Source organism: Apium graveolens, chromosome 4 (assembly GCF_009905375.1).
Source record: "Apium graveolens cultivar Ventura chromosome 4, ASM990537v1, whole genome shotgun sequence".
Classification (NCBI taxonomy): domain Eukaryota; kingdom Viridiplantae; phylum Streptophyta; class Magnoliopsida; order Apiales; family Apiaceae; genus Apium; species Apium graveolens.
In genome coordinates, this window is record NC_133650.1 from 214,755,840 (window position 1) to 214,764,277 (window position 8,438).

Below are 8,438 nucleotides of genomic sequence, written 5' to 3' on the forward strand. Positions count from 1 at the left end.
ATTATTTTAACAGTTATTTTTGAGATAGTATAAAGCTTATTTCATTTCCATTGCTTTTCTTTTATCATTCTCAAATCAACTGCTCCAATTTCTTTCTCTTTCAAAGCACTTACTCTCTCTCTCTTCAAGCTCTTATTCTCTAACAATGACGCCTGTTGTCAAGATTATGTCTCAAACTGGGTTTATTTATGAGAAGAACAATTTCACTGCACTAGTAAACAAGGGGATTCAGCAATCTAGTGACTATCACAAGATGATGGACTTTGTGAAGAATTGCAAGCTTAGTTATGCCATGCTGGAATCACCCACAATCTTTTGTGAAGTTGTTGAAGAGATGTGGACCACTGCTACATACAACTCAACAGATAAGATAATCACTCACCATTAAAGGTAAAGAATTCTGTATCAATAGTGATGTTATAAAAACATGTTTCAAGATTCCTGATAACACTGTGACCTCACCACACACTGACACTGACATAATCAATATGCTTAATTCCATGAACTATGCTCTTTCTACTTCTAAGTTAAGTGACATTAGGAGATTCAGTCTTAGGAAAGAATGGAGTTTTATGTGTTATATAGTGACCGAGGTCTTTTCTGGTAAAGTTAGTAATTTTGATTCAGTCAATATCTCCATGCTTAACATGCTCTACATGCTAGTTACATATAAGTTCTATAATTTCTGTGACCTTGTTTTGTTTGAGTTAGGGTTCAAACTAGGAGAGTTATATAAGAAAGGTAAGAATGTTTATTATGCTAGATTTTTCATGATGTTAGCTAACCACCTCTGTGAAGAAATTGTGCTTGAGAACCCAAACAACAAATTAAATTGTTGGGTTCAAGAGAGAAGGATCATTGCAGATTTGAACAGGGCCAATCATCACAAGGAGGTGCCACTGTTCTATTTTCCTGCAATGGAAGCACCTCAGGTAAGTGAGGTAAGTTCATCTATCCCTGCTATTCCAACCTCACAAGTTTGTTTGAGTTCCAGTGTAGCTATGGAAACTATGTTAATGACCCAACAGTTGCCTACCCAAGCTACCAAACCATCAAAAATTTCTAAATCCAAATCAAAGAAAGCCCCCTCTGGTATCTCTCAAAAGATGCCAGTTGCAAAATCCACCAAAACCAAATAGGGGAGTGTGCAGGTGAGTAAGGAAGGTGAGGGAAGGGGTGAACATAAAAGAAACACTAAGGATAAGGATGGAGAGTTGAGTGGTTCCCATCCTAGCCACACTATAGTTTCCCAATAAACTGTAGTGCTTAAAAAGGATAAAAGCTCATTTCTAGCTGCATCCTCCCAAAAGGATGTAGCTATTTAACAAAGCTCTCAACCAAGAGCACATGTCAAGAGGGTTAGGGACACAAGCTCACCCCAAACTTATGCCAGAAAGAAGAAATCTAAAACCCTTGGGGATGCACAGGGTACACACACTGTGCAAACTGGTGCTAAAGACACAGTCACTGCACCTTCACAAATTCAGTTTGATGTGGCTCCAATAAATATGGAGTCACAACCAAAATCTCTAGTAATAGAAGCACCTCAAACACCAAACTCACCCACAAACTCTCTGGATGTGGATATGATAAACACATCAATTCCTGATTCCCCTTCTTTAACTTTGTTGGGGAAGCCAAAATCTAGTGCAAGTGAGCATCATCTTTTAGATGATTTGTTGGCTCACTTGCCAATTCTTTCAGGAACTGTTGAATCATCTGTGCCCAAAAAATCTTTAATCAGTACAGAGTCCACAATAGTTTCCATTCTCAGTTCATTCATTTCTACTCTCTCGATGGATATTGCTCATCCGTCGAGTAGTGATTGTATCCCGACAGATAAGCTTAACAGCAGCTATTCGTCGGATAGCAAAACTACTCACCCGATGGATATCACCATTTCGTCGAGTGTCTCTGCACCAGTTCAAACTTCATTTATTTCAAGTGCAGAAGAATTAGTGGTTGTGCAGTCACTATTAGGATTGAGAGAGAAGAGTGTTATGAGTGAGAGTCTGGGTTGCTCCCAGGAAAAAAGAGAGGAAATGAGTGAAATTATGCAATCCATTTCTTCAGGATTGGCAAAAGAGAGTGAGATGAGTCCCACCTTAGATGGTGAAGATGAGGGTGTGAGGGTAGGGAGCCAGGGTGAGACCCTGATGCAACAAAAGAGAGAAAATGAGAGAAATGCAGGTACTGGAGCTATAAGGATGGATGTCATTTCTAGTGAGTCAATAAATGTCCAGGATGCAGACAGGTAGGGACTATCTCAGCAACCTAAAGCTGTTATAGATTCCACCTCCCTTGATGCTGAGGCATTTACTCACCCTGTTCCAGCTTATCAACTTCTAGCTGAACATGTCAATGACAATGCAGAAAGGATGCTCAATCTGGTGCATACCACACAGTCTATGATAAGAGCTAAGGATGCCATCACAGCTTTGCCCTCTACAGCTGGTGATGTGGATTATGAGACTGGTGGCTCAGCTGAGTTCTTTGGTGATGAAAGTGGGGATAGTGAAGATGAAACAATGGACATAGGGGGAGATGTAGGTTCCGGTTCAATATCAGGTATGCCATCATAGGCATTTTTAAAGCACTGTGATGGGCACTACTTCAAGACAACCCTGATCCAACTAATCAATCAGACAAATATTGCTCTTCAAACCACTACAAATGCCAGCACCAAGAAGCTCCTTCAGGCACATCTAGCCTCTCTGCAACTTCAACAAATTCAAGACTTCCAACATGCTAGGGATGAAAACACCATCAAGGGTGATATTGAGGAGATGAAGAAGGCCATTTCAGACAAGATAGATTCTAAGCTTCCAGAAGCTATAATGCTTGACATCAAGATGCAATTAAGGAAAAATTCTGATCTTGCAACCAAGATAGATGCCTTGGATATAATAATGTCAGCCATGGAAGCATCTTTAACAGCCATTCATCTTCATCAAGCCCAATAGACAGATTTACTTCAAAAACTGGTGGCTGCTCAAACCCCCTCCTCTATTCAACTTGATGATAACAAAAAGGGGGAGAAAGGACCAAGTGAGGGGGAGAGGCTTCAAATTCAAATGTAAGCCCAAACAGCTTCATCGAGCTTTAAAGACCAATCCTTCCTTGACGGACAAACAACCTTCTCTAGAATGCGCTTGATCTCTCTGTTAGACACTTCCGCTTGACCATTTGTTTGTGGATGATAGGCAGTAGCAACTCGATGATTCACATTATAATGCTGCATCATAGAAGTGAACTTACAGTTGCAGAAATGCGACCCTTCATCACTTATGATTACTCGTGGCATTCCAAACCTTGTGAAAATCTGCTTATGAAGAAAATTCAACACTGCCCTTGCATCATTAGTCGGTAGAGCTTTGACTTCCACCCATTTTGAGACATAATCGACTGCCAGCAATATGTACTAATTTTTATAGGACGAGACAAAAGGCCCCATAAAATCGATTCCCCAAACATCAAAGACCTCGACTTCAAGCATCACATTTAGCGGCATCTCATCCTTTCTCGTCAAATTTCCCACTCTTTGGCAACGATCACACCTTAAAATAAACTGATGAGCATTCTTAAACAAAGTAGGCCATAAAAAACCTGCTTGCAGAATACGAACTGCCGTCTTCTCACCACCATAGTGTCCACCATAAACTGTGGAGTGGCAGTCTCATAATATCCCCTCCGTCTCACAGAATGGGATACATCTCCTGATGATCTGGTCAGCTCCCTGTCTAAACAAATACGGTTCATCCCACATATACCACTTCACCTCATGTAGAAACTTCTTCTTTTGAGCTGTGGTCAATTTAGGAGGTATTATATTGCTAACAAGATAATTCACAATATCTGCGAACCATGGCTCTTCCTCCTGTACTGCGAACAACTGCTCATCCGAAAAAGATTTGTTGATCAATGTCTTATCATATGAAGTAGACTCGGGATTCTCCAATCTAGAGAGATGGTCAGCTACTTGATTCTCAGTACCTTTTCGATCCTTGATCTCTAACTCAAATTCCTGTAGTAAGAGCACCCAACGAATGAGTCTTGGCTTCGAATCCTTCTTGGAAACCAAATAGCGAATGGCCGCATGATCAGTGAATACTGTAACTTTTGTCCCAAGCAGATAAGATCGAAATTTCTCGAAACCAAAGACTATAGCCAAGAGCTCCTTCTCAGTAGTGGTGTAGTTCATTTGGGTCCCATTTAAGGTCTTGCTAGCATAGGAGACCACATGAAAGAGATTATTCGTGCGCTGCCCTAGAACTGAGCCTACCGCATAATCACTCGCATCACACATCATCTCAAAAGGCTCTGTCCAATCCGGTGCTGTAATAACTGGTGCAGTGATTAAACTCTTCTTAAGAGTCTCGAATGGCGTCAAACATTCATCATCAAATTTGAAAGGCACATCCTTCTCAAGTAAGTTGCACAGCGGCTTAGATTCTTCGAAAAGTCCTTGATGAAACGCCGCTAAAACCCGCATGACCAAGAAAACTACGGACTCCTTTCACAGAAATAGGTGGTGAAAGATTTTCAATGACTCCCACCTTGGCTTTATCCACCTCAAAACCCTTGCTAGAGACCTTATGCCCAAGAATAATGCCTTCACGCACCATAAAATGACATTTTTCCCAATTGAGCACCAAATTAGTTTCCACACACCTTTTGAGCACGGCACAAAGATTATTCAAACATTCATCATACGAATGTCAAAAGACGGAGAAGTCGTCCATGAACACCTCGACATTATTTCCAATCATATCAGAGAATATAGCCATCGTACATCTCTGAAAAGTGGTCGGTGCGCCACATAACCCAAACGAAACTCTGTGAAAAACAAACGTGCCAAATGGACAAGTGAAGGTAGTATTTTCTTGATCCTCTGGTGCAATACAAATCTGATTATACCCCGAGTAGCCATCCAGAAGACAATAATACTCATGACCAGCAAACCTGTCAAGCATCTGATCAATAAATGGAAGAGGGAAGTGATCCTTCCTCGTGGCCTTGTTCAACTTTCGGTAGTCCATGTATACTCTCCATCCTGTGACTGTTCGAGTGGGGATGAGCTCGTTCTTCTCATTTGCTACCACAGTGATACCTCCTTTCTTAGGCACACATTGCACGGGGCTCACCCAAGAACTGTCAGAAATAGGATAAATGATGCCTGCATCCAGCCATTTCAGAATTTCTTTCTTTACCACCTCCTTCATGATAGGATTAAGTCTGCGCTGTTGCTCAACAGTTGGCTTACTACCCTCCTCTAGTAGAATCTTATGCATGCAATATGAAGGGCTGATCCCTTTGATGTCTACTATGGTCCATCCAATAGCCGATTTGAATTCTCTCAAAATCCTTAAGAGCTTGTCCTCCTCACTACCTGAAAGATCAGATGAAATAATGACAGGTAATGTAGATGCAACACCTAAAAATGCATACCTCAAGTATTCAGGTAATGGCTTAAGCTCCAAGGTAGGTGCTTCCTCAATTGATGGTTTGAGCTTTCCTTCAGCATTCTTGAGGTCAGAAGTACCAAGAGATTCAAACGGCATGTCCAGCTTTCGCCTCCAGGGAGAAGCATTAAGATATTATAATTGCTTATTGCCATCCTCATCATCACTGTCAAAATCCCCCACTAAGGCCTTTTCTAATGCATCAGACATTAGCATATGATCGAGTTCCGAAGTAACCACAGAATCAATCAAATCCACTTTTAAGCACTCCTCATATTCTGTAGGGAATTTCATTGCTTTGAATACATTGAAGGTCACATCCTGATCCTGCACCCGCATAGTAAGTTCACCTTTCTGCACATCTATCAATGTACGACCAGTAGCTAAGAAAGGTCTTCCCAAGATTATGGGAATCTTCTTATCTTCCTCAAAATCCAGAATAACAAAGTCTGCAGGAAAGAAGAGCTTATCCACCTTGACTAGCACATCCTCCACTATGCCTCTTGGGTAAGTAATAGAATGATCAGCCAATTGTAGAGACATGTAGGTGGGTTTTGGATCAGGCAAATCCAAATTTTTAAAGATCGACAACAGTATCAGATTGATGCTTGCTCCCAAATCGCACAGGCACTTGTCAAAAGACAACTTGCCAATGGTGCAAGGAATGGTGAAGCTACCTGGATCTTTAAGCTTTGGAGGTAACTTTTGTTGCAGCACAACACTGCATTCTTTCGTTAGAGCAACGGTCTCAAGATCATCCAGTTTCACCTTCCTTGAAATAATACTCTTCACAAACTTCGCATAACTAGGCATTTGCTCCAGAGCCTCGGTGAAAGGTATATTGATGTGAAGTTTCTTGAACACCTCCAGAAACTTACCGAACTGCTTATCCAGCTTTTGTTGTTGCAATCTCTTAGGGAAAGGTGGAGGAGGATAGAGCTGTTTCTCCCCTGTATTACCCTCAGACAGAGTGTGTTCAACCGTAGTCTTCCTTGGTTCCGCCGCTTTCTCCTTTTGCTTAGCTTCTTCATCTCCAACTTCAGCTTCTCCTTCTTTTGCCTTTTCAGCATCAGCAACCTTCCCAGACCTTAAGGTAATAGCCTTGACTTGCTCTTTAGCCTCCTTCCCGCCTGGTACTTCCGTGTCACTGGGAAGTGTGCCAGGTTGACGATTGAGCACTGTATTGGCTATTTGACCGATTTGATTTTCCAAGGTCTTGATTGACACCGCCTGACTCTTGCATAACAGCTTAAGTTCATCAAAATCAGCACTAGTGGGGGTAGCTGCACCTCCCTGTTGAGGATATGATTGCCTTTGAGCATACTGCTGTGGTTGCTGGAATCCAGGTGGATTGAACTATTTACTCACACCTTGCTGATATGGTGGCTGAATAGCATTCTGATTATTACCCCAGCTGAAATTTGGATGATTTCTGTTGTTAGGATGATAAGTAGCTGGCACAGGCTGCTGTTGTCGCTGATAATTGTTCACATACTGAACAGATTCGTTAACAAGAGAACACTGATCCGTAGCATGAGAACCTGCACAAAGCTCACAAACCATAGCTATTTGATTGACTCCATAGGTAGCTAGAGAATCGACCTTCATAGACAGCGCTTGGAGCTGTGCTGCAATAGCGGTGGATGCATCGACTTCCAGAATACCTGCTACCTTCCCAGGCATCATCCTTTGAGTTGGGTTTTGATGCTCATTTGTAGCCATAGTCTCAATAAGATTATAAGCCTCAGTATAACTTTTGGCCCACAAGACGCCTCCAGCTGCTGCATCGAGCATGGGCCGAGATTGGGCCCCTAAACCATTATAGAAACCAGTGATCACCATCCAATCGGGCATTCCATGATGTGGACACTTTCTCAACATTTCCTTATAGCACTCCCAAGCTTCGCACATAGATTCTGTAGGTTGCTGCGCAAACTGAGTAAGAGCACTCCTCATAGTAACAGTCTTTACCATCGGATAAAACTTGACCAGAAACTTTTACGCAAGATCTTGCCAAGTAGTGATGGACCCAGCTGGTTCAGAATGTAACCAGTCCTTAGCTTTATCCCTGAGTGAGAATGGAAAAAGCCTCAGCTTGATAGCCTCATCAGTCACACCATTATATTTGAAAGTACTGCAGATCTCGACAAAATTCCTTATGTGCATGTTGGGGTCTTCAGTCGCAGCTCCTCCAAAAGAAACAGAGTTCTACACCATCTGAATAATGCCCGGCTTGATTTCAAAGTTATTGGCCTCAATAGCCGGGTGCATGATTCTAGACTGAATGTCATCAATTTTAGGCCGAGAAAAATCCATAAGAGCTGGATCTGCCGGAATAATATGATCACCCATGATTAATGGCTCCTTCTGCTCACTTTCTGAATCCGAATCTTCAAAATCTATCTTCTCCGGAATATCAAGAACTTCGTCTGTCTCCTCAGCTGTATCTAAAGTCCTCTTGCGAGTACGAGAACGAGTTTGCATAAATGCTTGCTAAAGTACCTGAAACACAACCGAAAAAAATAAGTAACACGTCTTAATCATAGAGTCCTAACGACCAATGATGTTAAGTACATAAACTAAACAAATACGCCGAGTCCCCGGCAGCGGCGCCAAAAATTTGTTAGGACGAAAACACGCGCTAATAATACACGAAAGTATACGCGTTCGCAAGTAATATAGAATACTTTCTAGTTCGTTCCCACAGAGACTCGGACTAATTATGTTCAATTAAACTCACTCACCAATGTATGATTACTTCTCAATGTTAAGACAATAACACTTAGATTTGAGTAACTAATTATTAACTACAATTAACTACTAAAATTAACCACTTAATTAACACCTCGAATTAACAATATTAAAACACTCATGAGATCACAACTTCATTACTACTTTCTTCAATTGTCATTGTTATTACCCTTAGCATGCAACAGTGATGATATTAATCGAATAACACGAAACTGATAAAAGCCA

General features: G+C 41.5%; 1 non-coding gene across 1 annotated transcript; it reads left to right on the plus strand.

Annotated features, from left to right (window-relative positions):
- Positions 1-7,314: 7,314 nt before the first annotated feature.
- On the plus strand, positions 7,315-7,421 carry LOC141722075 (small nucleolar RNA R71). The gene has a single exon (XR_012575108.1). It is a non-coding gene; the product is annotated as a small nucleolar RNA R71 (small nucleolar RNA).
- Positions 7,422-8,438: the final 1,017 nt, after the last annotated feature.